Below are 12865 nucleotides of genomic sequence, written 5' to 3' on the forward strand. Positions count from 1 at the left end.
CACGCTGCTGCTGCTGCCTCATTTACATAGAAACACCCCCCAACACATGTCGCTACTACAGCTGTGGCTGCTAAAGTCTCTCTCTCTCTCTCTTTAGCTCTTACTCTCAGTCTCTCACCCGCTTTCTCATTCTCTCTGCCCTGCTGGAGGCTTTTCCTCAACATCTGCCCAACTTTACTTTAACAAGCCCCAATTCTGCAAAGCCACATCTGTGATCCACGACATGGAAGATATAATTTTTTGCAAAAAAGTCTGAGCCAAAGAGTGATGTTAATATTTACATCCTTAGCAGGGTGTGCAAACTTTTGCACGTGCCACATATATACATTTTACTGGAAATGTGCCTCAGAATTGTACAAAATATCCAATTTGGCCTAGTGTGTCCAAACTTTCAATATAACTGTAATAATACAGTTGAATTATTAAAGTAACTGAATATAAGAGAGTAAGAGTCTATCAAATGCAACAGACTTAAACAACCCCCAAACTACTTAAAGAAAACTTTTATTTTAACTTGAAAGCAGCACTTTAGACAGTCCTAATCCTCCCATGTGCACTGATCTAATCTGATCTGGTCTCTTTCTCCCTGCCGGTCATCCAACACCACCAGGCTGCGAGTGGCACCGCCGCTGAGCACAGCGATGCTGCATCCCTGCCACATCTGGAAGCTCCAGAACAAAGACGTCCACACATAGACCTGGCACCCTGCTTCCCTCCACACACCCACCACACTGCTCTCCCCTCTAGAACTCTGCCAACCAGCGCCCACGAGACAGGCTCTGTTTTAGCCCAACTTTAAAGGAACAGTTCAGAAGAAATTTTAATTTCTAGACTTTTCTCTTTATTTAAAATGTGAGAACTTTCAGAATGTTGAAAAAAAAAAACGGACTATAGCCCTATCTGGACGGGATTAGTTTCTTAGGGGGACATCTGTGAAAAATATTTCACACTTCTCCTCAATGATAAAACTCTTGCATCCGGACTGCAACTGAAAAAACTTGAAAAAGTTTTTTGGCATGACATCACGTTCAGTAGCTCCTCCATTTCCACTCGCTGTTGTGTTTACGTGGATCTCCGTGGAAATGCACGCCTGATGTGTACTTATGCTGCATTGCAGCTGACAAATAGCTATTTTAGTAATTGTGAGGTGACGAAACAAATGCGAGTCCAGACAGGAATAAAAATTACCTTATGACAACTTAAGTAAAAAACAGTAGATAATTCAGCCTGTAATTTTCTCAGTGGATGTCTAAGAAAAGCATGTACATGGTCGTTCCGGACGGGAATAAAATCACAGAGGACCCCCCATAAAATCAAAAATTACCCCAGGACCCCCTGAGATACTAATCCCGTCCAGATAGGGCTTAAGTATGGCTGCCAATGAAACCTATTTTTACCATTTTTATCAGTATTTTATTTTAAATTTATTTTTTACTCTTTTTTTAGTAATTCAATTTCTAATTTCCATGTTCTACTGAGGGACTGTTAAGAGCATCTTGAGCACCTGCATTGCCGTCTGGTTTGGGAACTGCAGAATCTCAGACCCTATAGTTAATAGTGAGAAGATCATTGTTCTGTGTTGCTTCATGGTTCTGGAGAAACATAATTTGCACTGTTGCACTGAGTACATGTACTCAAATAGAATGACAATAAAAGCCTCTTGATTCTTTACTTCATTTCCTTTACTCTTAGTATTTAACTAGAATTGTTTTCCTGCTCATGGTTTTATATTAAGTTGGTTCTATTTTAATAATTCCTCTCTCACAGTTTCATTAGTTTGTATGTATTATTTTTATAATTAAATGTATGGTCTTGTTTTATACTGTTTCATTTACTGTTTTATATTCTCAATACTTTCTTCTGTATATTTTCTCTGTATATTACTTAAAATACAATGAGGATGACACTCATTTTCAGAGTTTAATAAAAGATTGGTTGACTATGATTGATTGGTGTTCTGCTGACAGAAGTAGCAGGATAAATTTTAATATACAGACCCCTGCTGGAGCCACAGACCGCCCACTCTGTTGATCAGCAAAAAGAGGATGGACAGCAGGATGAATAAGAGATTTCAACCACATAGGGTTAGCTTGCATGAAGCCCCTCCTGCTTGCCTGGTCTAAACAGCAGCTGGAAGTTGAAGTTTATCTACTTCAGAGAGTGCTATTCTTTTTCCTATTGGCAGTATTCACTACAGCAAGGGTGTCCTAACTTTTTTTGTTGGGGGCCAGAAGGAGAAATATATTTGAAGTCACGGGCCACAAAATTTGTAGTAAAACAAATAATGAAATATACAACTTGAAATAATACATTTTCCTGATTACTTTCATTTACACACCATTTTACTTGACTTACTACCTTTATCTATCTTTGACAGTGTTGTGTAAACTTAGATTAAAAAAAAATGATGTTTCATTTCATGATTTCTCTTAATATTAAACTCCTTAATTACGGCAACGTTTAGACTCTTTTGTCCTTGTTCTGTGCTACAACTGAATAGTCTCTCCGCTTTCAGACTCTTTGGCTCGTTTTTCTGCACTACAATTGAACACTCTCTCTGCTTTTAGACTCTTTGGCCCCTTTTTTGCACTACAACTGAGCACTCTCGCCGCTTTTAGACTCTTTGGCCCGTTTCTTTCACCTAGCATTAAAACTTTGAATCTCACATTATAAAAACCTGCTTAACAGCGGGCCAACTTTCATTCTATTTCTAAAATAAGCGGGCCGCTCCAAAAAAGGAAACACTGCAAACTGCAAATGGCCCGATAGTTTGGACACCCCTGCACTACAGGGACTTGACAAGCTTTATGTTTGCATTTGCACATCTGCGTCATTAATGGGTACACCTTAAGGTAAGTAAGTATTCATTAGAAGGGGTCCACAAACATTTTGGACATTAAATGTATCCAGGATAAGAGCAGATAAATTTTGACTCTTCATTGAACTGTTCTTTTATGTATGGACTAAGCAGATTAGCTTATCTAACAGGATGGGTCTTCGTGTTCACAAATCACTTTTAGCTCTGAATTTTTAGAGTTCAGTCCATTCATAAACGGGCAGACCTTTCTTCTCCTGTATTCTTGCAGAACTAAGTCCCAGTGGAGAAAGCCTTAGGCAGAATTCTTACCACAATCACATGTAGGGTATTAACATGATTGCTTTAGCGGCTTAGGCCTTTGTTGCTGCTGAGACAGAGATGTAGGTTAAGACCCAGTATTCATCCCTTTCTCCACTCTAATCTGTGTCAGAGACCGCAGAGATGGGTGGACGAATCAACTGCAGGGTGGAGAAAATACATTTATCTATCACAGACAGACGAACTGCATCTGTAGAGGAAAAGAAGCTGTTTTGAATAATAAAAAAGACTATCATGACCAGATACAGTTCTGAAAATTAATAAGAGACCACTTAAAAAAAGATGAGTTTCTGTCACCAAATTAAACACCTCTGGAATATAATCAAGAGGAAGATGGATGATCACAAGCCATCAAACCAAGCTGAACTGCTTAAATTTTTGCACCAGGAGCGGCATAAAGTTATCCAAAAGCAGTGTGTAAGACTGTTGGAGGAGAACATGCCAAGATGCATGAAAACTGTGATTAAAAACCAGAGTTATTTTACCAAATATTGATTTCTGAACTCTTAAAACTTTTATGAATATGAACTTGTTTTCTTTGCATTATTTGAAGTCTGAAAGCTCTGCATCTTTTTTGTTATTTCAGACATTTCTCATTTTCTGCAAATAAATACTCTAAATGACAATATTTTTATTTGGAATTTAGGAGAAATGTTTTCAGTAGTTTATAGAATAAAACAACAATGTTCATTTTACTCAAACATAAATAAATATGTTTGAAAATAGTCCAAACCTGACAGCTTAAACAATGACAAAATCTTTTGGGAAAAAGATTAAAAAGATTTTTGGCATTTGGGGATTTTTGCACAGATTTACATGCAGAAGAGCTCCTTTAAAATATGCATTGTGATGTGGTTTTCTATCAGAGTGGAGGAATCTGATCATTGCATAACTTTAATTTTAGTCCGTGCACTGTGGAGAAGTTCAGCCCAAACTTGGAAGAAAATGTATTATATAGCTACAGTCATCATTTTTACAGGAAAAATAATTGAATTTATTTTTTAGTTTTAATGCATGACATTGAAATAATTCATTTATTTGTGCACAAGGATTTTATATTTATGGTTCGTATGAAACTTTACACACATTAAATATGTATCTTGTTCGTATTCTATTCTTATAGCCTGTACTGTGGTCTTGCAATGTAGAACAGGACATTTAATTAATAATTATTACTATTAATATTATTAGTGGGGGAGCACCTTCTGTCTAAAACCAATGTAGAAGTCTAAAACCACAACCATTTATAACCTTTAAATGAACTCAATGAATTCAATGTCAGAATTTTAGCACTAACCTATGCCTATTACAGTCAAAACGTATAGGGCAATTATATCAGGAAAACAGCAGTTTGCAGCAGAGGTATGCTAACTAACTATACTCTGATATTTTCATGTGACCAATAGCTGTTTTAAAAAATATACTCATTTACAAATCTGTATAGGTGATGGTATAACTCCATAACTCCAGCACACTGATACCACCCATTAGAAAATGTATTGTTCATTTATTGTGCTTAGGAATACTTCTGCTCCCAATGTAAAAATGAATATCTTAAGAAAAGCTGCTTTAACTACAAAACTTCACAGCCTTTTATTACGCAATAATCTGATACTAAAACAACAGAAGAGTAGATGACAGACACTGACATCTAAAACCATTAAATCCAGCACTAAACTTTGCTGACAGTGCTGAGACCAGGAGCGAGATCACTGCAGGAACAAGAGCAGACACTGTAATAACACACTGTTAAAAAAAAAAAGGAAAGGAAGAAAGAAAGCCAACCTCTTTTTAAATCATATTCCCAAACATAATTAAAATGCCTCTCTTATCAATGTTTACATTGCAGGGTCACTGGCAGAGAGCCAAATGGGCCGCAGTCGCCTACTGATAACGGCTATGAAGTTAGAAAGCTACACAGACACTCACATAATTACAATACTGTACGGTCACCGTGACAGATTTCTTTTTTACATTTCAGCATATTTTTTCTTTATATTTTGTCTAAATTCTGCGATGACTAGACCAATAGAAATTCTCCAAAATTACTATTGAATTAGAAGTATTACAAATGAAAAAGGTTTTCCACTTCTCTTGCAAAGCTGCTGTATTGGAGATAAAATGCTCAATAAATAATTCATTATGGCATTTTATTGGGACATAAACCCTTATAAAAATATCCAGTACAAAGTGTTACATCCCAAATACCCAATGTGGACCATTGCTGACTTTCAATAACATGCATACAGCTTGTATAACCTCTACAGGAACATAAAAGGTTGCTACATCTGTAACTTTATATTAATTCTCTTTAATAGAAAAAAAAGGAATAAATGAGCAGGTATCTAGAACCTTTCAGATCATGCTCGTGCTGCTGTACTACAGGTAGGAGGTGAAAGAGTCAAAAAAGGTGTTTTACTTTGATGAAGGTCCAAACAAGGCTCAGACTCCCTTTCCAGATGTGCCATTGCCACACATCAAACATCTACCCTGAAACACACGGGCACTTCTGTCTAGCTAGCATCTCCTTATACTCTATATAAAACCCTATACTCGATATACTACCTTAAACTGCCCTATAAAATGCTATTTTTACTGTACTCTCCTATACTTTATAGAAAGCCCTATACTCACCTAGACTCCTATACATCTCTATAAAACTTATACATACTTCACTATACTCCCCTATAGTCCCCAACAAAACCCTACACTTCTCTATACCCTGCACAAGTATCCAGCCTTTACAAGGTGATGGCCCTATGGATGTTCAAATCATGACATTTACAAATTTAGAAAAGTAACTTACATAATTTTTCATGAAGATTCTGGCATTCACCAGTGTTTTCATATTTGGGACATTTTGTTTTTGGATTTGGATTTTTTCTTAAAAATCCTTAGGAAAATATTGGTGAATAAAGCCTCGAGTCATTTATCAGTCATTTCCTCACTGTTCCACATTAAAGCCAAGAGCTACTTTCTTTTTTTAAAAGGTCAAGCTCATTTAGGCTACTTTTAGGTGTTGTAGAGAATAATACTGGTTAATCCATCATTCTGTGTGCATGGTGTAAGTGCTTATCATATAAATCCAAGCTTGTTTCTGCCTGCTAATGGGCGGAAAGCTGCAGCGTTTAGCATGTCTGAAAGCATTGTTGCAGCACTGCTTCCTACATATTTCACTACTGCTGTTCAATTATCAGCCAAAGCCTTTTCAGCAGAAAAATCTCCTTCCATTTCCTCTACTTCCTGTCCCATTCAGCAGCTCCTTCTCTCCCAGAGTCTCAAACGTTCTTGCTGAAAGAAGCTGTGCACCCAGCGGCCTCATCTACATTTATTCTTAAGAGAAATTCTTAGCTTTTGTTTTTAAAAGTGATAAAAAAATTATCATTTAAGAGACAGTTGGGGAAGTTAACATAAATAAATTGCCATGTGTAAAAATCTGTATTTTTATGTATATTCTTCTGTTCATGTCGTACATTTAAAAATTTAAGAAAATATTGTCAAAAATATACAGAGCAAGTACATCCAACCTACAGACCATTCTGTTTATAGAAATACTATATTACTATATATTAGACACTACGTTACACTATTTCTTTCCATTTAAAAGAAAAATCATAGGGACTGCAAAGGGGCGTTACAAATTCTATATTAATAAAATATAAAACTAATAAATATCTAGAACATTTATAGGCCAGCATAAACCCAATCATTCATTTAGTGGAATGAGGCACAGGCGTGCTGCTTGAACCACAGGAACAGTACCTAACTATTTAAGTTTTACTCAACCTTGACCCCCTCGTCACAGCGGGCTTTAATCACAACATTTCTGTGGTCTGAAATAATAGTTTGGGGTGTTTTATTAAAATATGGTTGCATTCCTGAATAGAGGACAATAAAAGATGTGAAACTTAAGCGTGGTGTTTCCACATTCCTGCTTTACTGATGAGAAACCCAAAGAAAGTTCCTTGGACTTTTGCCTATATAAGCAATCAGCTTAAATCCAGCTATAAGTGGCTTTTGCTTCTAGAGGTTTGAGGCATGTGCACAGTTTGTGCATGCATTACTTGTACACTATATGGACAAAAAATGATTTGGAAACCTATTTGAGCTTTTGTGATTTATCCCATTCTTAAGTAACATTAACATTAATTTAGAATCAGTTCCCTTTTTTCAGTTGTAACAGCAGGTTTGGAAATCTGGAGTTACTGATTCATTAGAGTATTGGCGACTTTTTTACACTATGCTCCTCAACACTTGCTAAGTTTACGTGGTCTGTACAAGCATCCTAATTGCTTCCACTTCTATTAAATACTAAAACACTCACAGTTAATAGTGGAAACTCTATAATTAAAGAAATCTTTCCAAATGACCATATTCTATTTATGTTAAAGTGCAGCTTTAAGTTAGTCTAGGGGAGATTGCTCTTTCTTTTCACTTCCACTTCCAAAGAAACAGTAGCTGGAGTGGGTTAAGCACTGCTGTTCTAGCACTTTTCCAAGTGGGCAGAGTACAGAGACCATTAGATAATGGACAGAGAGTGATGCCTACATTTTCAGCCCGTCTCCCACTTACCCTGCCAACCACCCACTGTAGACACTGCGCACCATACCCACCTCCGATCATGTATTATATATATTATATAATATATATTATATATATATATTATATATGAAACACAGTGTTGTCAATGGGACGTGCACCGCAGATGTGAGCAGTGAACGCTGCACATTACTGTGTGTGTGAACAGCATGGAGCAGCAGAGACTACGTTGGTTTATAGCAGTATATTATCTGGCTAATAGATCAGATAAAACTGCAACTTATGAGCAGTTTATTTTAGCTCAAATAAAAGAAGCATATTTGTTACTAAATTGCATCAAAACCAGATTACATTCTCACCACAAGCGAACAAAAAAATAAACCACATGTTGGGCGGGGGCAGGACAGATTACAGTGGAAGTTGGGGTTGATAATACAGGATAAAATTATAAATCTAACCCACTCATGTCAGTGATAGTCTACCATCCCAATAATATTTAAAATCAACATCACTATGCAGCAAAATACAATAGACATTTGTCCACATCATAAAGAGCATGATTATATTACAGAATTCATAGACCAAACCAAACAGCATTTTAGCACAAGCAGATTCAACCACCCAAGCTGTGGCCTTGCACAAGTCTCCAACATAAACAACACACATACTTCTTAGTGTTACATCTGTGCTTTATGGATCAAATATGGTGAACTGAGCCTTCTCAAGAGAACTTAACAACCCTGTTAAATTACTCAGCTACTCATCAGAGCAGCAGCGCAATTATGTTTACTGAAACAATATCAGTGCAGATACAGTTATATGGTATTTTATGGTGTTTACTCTGTGCTATTTCAGTTGCATACACTCTTGGCTGATGCTCAAGACAAGACCGCGTTTCAAGGAGCGGACTGCAGCCAAAAGCCCAGTTAAAGCAAGGCTGGATTCAGAAGCCTGTGTACTGTTTGTGCTACAAATAACTCTACCCGGTAGTCTGTCTTTAAAAGTGGAGCTTTTGATAAATCACAGAGTGCTGATATTAAGGCTTAGTCCCAATTCATCCATTGCCTCTACCACTTAGTCCTGATTCTCGTTGGGATAAAGGGGTAAGGTAAAGTGTTGGGGATGCTTGGCCCTCCAAACAGACCCACAGAAGTTTTTTCTGTGGTAAAATTGCATTAATCATTGCATATCTTTGTTTAATGTAGTTTTAATCAATGTATTCTAGCCCTTTTCTTTATAATAGCCTTAAAATTACACTACTAGTACTTTTTTGTAGCCAACCAGCTGGATAGCTTAATTTTGCATTCCACCTTAAATAGTGCAGCAGTGACATTTTTACATTTGGATTTAAAGTGGAATTGGAAAATTCAACAAAAATCATGAAAATAGCTTTACTGTATGCTTCACTTACTTAATTAAAGCGGTTGCCTTATTTTTTGCTTTATCCTTTATGTTTACTGAAAACCAGTGCTGTGCGATATGACAATAAATATCGTGGGGATGATAAAAAAGTGTCTATCATGCTGCTTACCTTCTATCCTCCCTATCGATTCTACATTAATTTCATCAATTATTCATGCAAATATATAAAGGAGGCTACGGAGAAATGTGTTGGCGTGGTCCCTTTGCATAATTTCGGTTTATATAAGTAAAAAAAAAGTAATCTTCTCAAAAAAAGCTTCATAATGTGATTTTGCGACATTCCGCATGCTTTACGTTATTAAACTCATGAGAGCTGAACAATGGAGACGCATTGTTCTTTTGAAAAAATTTGCTAGTGCATCTACCTCATCTGTTTTCATTTGATACATATACATATACATATTGCTGCACTAAAAGGTAGTAATTCTCATCTGTGAAAGTTTGAAATAAAGATGGAAAAAAATAAGCAATTATATTTTTTTGTCATATTTTTCGAAGAATAACTGAAAACATACTTAAATGTGGTAAATCATGATATATATTGTTATCGTGATATAAAAAAAAAAATCCATATTGTGATTTTTCCCATATCACCCAGCACTACCAAATACTGACAGCACAATTCTGTCACAATACAGAAAATGCTGAACACTATTGTCTTGATTAACTGCCTGACCTCCATGTTGTAGGCTGTAAAACATTATATGACCTAGAAGTTTACCTAAGTTATCCTCGGGGGGGGGCTGACTACACACTGATGGTGGTGAGTGTCAGTAACTGTAGGACAGAGCTGTTATGCAGCTAGCTGGTTCCAGCAACCAATAGAAAAGAAGTTGCCAATGGCAGTAGACTAAACATTTTACATATACAATAACAGATTTAATTAACTTTAGTTCAAACAGTGTAGTGGTGAATGATAATTATTTATCACATTGTGACAGTGTGACACACTGGTACAAAAAAGAAATGGGATTGGCCCAAAGTCTTTTATGCCTTTCTCAGTAATGGCCCTTAATTGCTTGGCTTGGAAAGAAACTAAGCCATTCACACAGCTGGGCTCTCACTTTCAGCATTCGCAAAGTTTCCAAAGGAAACCAGGGATTATTCTGTCTATTGGTTTTCAATGAGCCACGAGTCAGTGTAGAAATGAGTGCTGAAATGACTTCTCGCACAAGAAACAAAGACCTGGGACAGGAGCCAGCAGGTCTCAAGAGCTTTCAGTGCCAAAAGAGCAAGCAGGAGGTTAGCTGTACCTGAGATGAAAACAATAGAAATAGACATAACAATTGAGGCCTGCTAGAAATAGCACCCTGATATTGGCCTTGGCAGGGGAACAGAGGTCTTGATGGACCCCAAATGGTGTCAGTTACAGTGCAGGTGGTCTGTATCTTTCATTAAGCAACACCCCAAAACACTATAGGAGGCTTAAAGCCCTCTCTAAAAACAGTGCAGATGCTATCAGGCTAACAGAGCTAAAACAAATTTCTCAACGTTCCCTGCCTGTTTTGAGGGAATTCTAATTCTGTTTGACAGCAGTGTTGAAATACAACTGCACACTGAGTAAATGTTGAAATTGATCACATCTTGAAGAAGCACATCTTGCTTAGATGACAGCTTTGAACATCTTGGCTGAATTTTCTCAGTCAGCTTTAAGAGAGGTAGAGTCACCTGGAATAATCAGGTTTCAGGTAACAGCTGTGCTAAACTCGTGAAGAGTTAATTGCTTGAATTTCTTGCCTTTTAATGTGTTTAAGAGCATTAGTGGTAAAGTTGTGAAGAGGTAGAGTTGGTATACAGTAAATAGCTCTATTTGAGTAATGTTCTAATCTATATTATGAGAAGCAAAAACTACTTAACTAAGTAAAAGAAAGAAGAAATTCAAGTGCAATTGCTAAGACCATTAAAAACATTGTATGATGAAACTGGCTCTCATCAGGAACAGCCCAGGAAAGGATAATTTTTACCCCAGAGTATTTTGGTTTGTTCATCACTTTTAAGTTACTACATTTTTTATATGCTCCTTCGTAGTCTGGATCACTTCAGTATTAATTTACAATGTAGAAATAAAAAAAAAAAACATTAAATGTTAAAGTGTGTATACAAACTGTACATGGACTAAGAAATATGATCACTGAGGAAAAGAAAATCTCTAAATTTGAATTTTAGATCTTAATCTAATCTAAAACAATCTGAGCATGCTGTTCACATTTATTTTACTTATATACAGCAGTATTCTGATTATGAACTAATAAATGAGTATGTAAATGCATTAAGTAATGCAAATATAAGAGAATAGGATTATATTTATACAACATTTAAGAGGACTTCACTTGCTAAGGTATTTTCTCTCTGCACAGTTGGTCATTCACCTAAACTCTACACTGAGCTCTGGAATGTCCGGTGGAAGTGGTGGTCTTTGTCCCTTGCTGCTTGTGAAATGGTGCCTCCCATAGGATCCTCCCTGCAGTGTATCCTCTCACCATTTAGCCCATTATGTCATTAGAGCGTGCAGGGAACTGGAGTGTACTCTGCACCACAGGACAGACAAATACACATACAGACACATACACACCGTCCAAATGCATCCAGACTTCTCATTTAATTGGTTGTTGAGCACACTAGGTGATCAATCCCTTGTATAATTTTGCATTGAAAAGCATTACCAATAGAATGGGATGTTCTGAAGCAGCAATATATATGACTAACGTCATTATACCCAAAGCCAAGCACCAGCTAGGATAGTATGAAGTATCAGTCCTAGCTAAAATGCATCAGTATGCAATGTTTTACAATCTATTGTAAAGCCTTTATTGGCTGTTCCTTACACTAAAGGGTTGCCTATGGCAGTCTGGGATTCAATTACATTTTTATACAGATTATAATGGGTATATTTGTAATATATTTTTTTAATATAACCCTTACATTTTCAATTTATAATATGAATATGAATAGCAAAACATATATTGCTCAGAATAGATGTACAGTACTCCTTATGTAGCCTAAACAATATTAAAGGTCAAATTTACAGTTAGTTAGGCCTGTCACGATAATTACATTATTGATTTATCATACAATATACCAAAACAATCGCAATCATTTTACTTATTAAGGAGAAGCCATTAACCTGACTGATTCCTAATTATTCCTGGAACAAAAAACGCCTTTTACAATAGTTACATTATCAATGTTACATTATTATACATACAGTTGTGGTCAAAAGTTTACATACACTTGTAAAAAAACATAATGTTATGGCTGTCTTGAGTTTTCAATAAGTTCTACAACTCTTATTTTTCTGTGATAGAGTGATCGGAACACATACATGTTTGTCACAAAAAACAGTCATAAAATTTGGTTCTTTCATAAATTTATTATGGGTCTGCTGAAAATGTCACCAAATCTGCTGGGTCAAAAATATACATACAGCAACAAAATTTGTCAATTTTGGTGATGTAGCGAGTTGTGTCAATCAAATTAGCTTCATGTCATGGCCTCTTCACTTCTTGTAAGTGATTCTGATTGACTACAGCTGTTGACTTCTCATGAGCCCATTTAAATAGGGCTCATTTGACCCAGTGATTAGACTCAGCTACAAAAGCTACAATGGGAAAGTCAAAGGAACTCAGTGTGGATCTGAAAAAGCGAATTATTGACTTGAACAAGTCAGGGAAGTCACTTGGAGCCATTTCAAAGCAGCTACAGGTCCCAAGAGCAACTGTGCAGACAATTATACGCAAGTATAAAGTGCATGGAACAGTTGTGTCACTG

Source organism: Astyanax mexicanus, chromosome 4 (genome assembly GCF_023375975.1).
Source record: "Astyanax mexicanus isolate ESR-SI-001 chromosome 4, AstMex3_surface, whole genome shotgun sequence".
Classification (NCBI taxonomy): Eukaryota; Metazoa; Chordata; class Actinopteri; order Characiformes; family Acestrorhamphidae; genus Astyanax; species Astyanax mexicanus.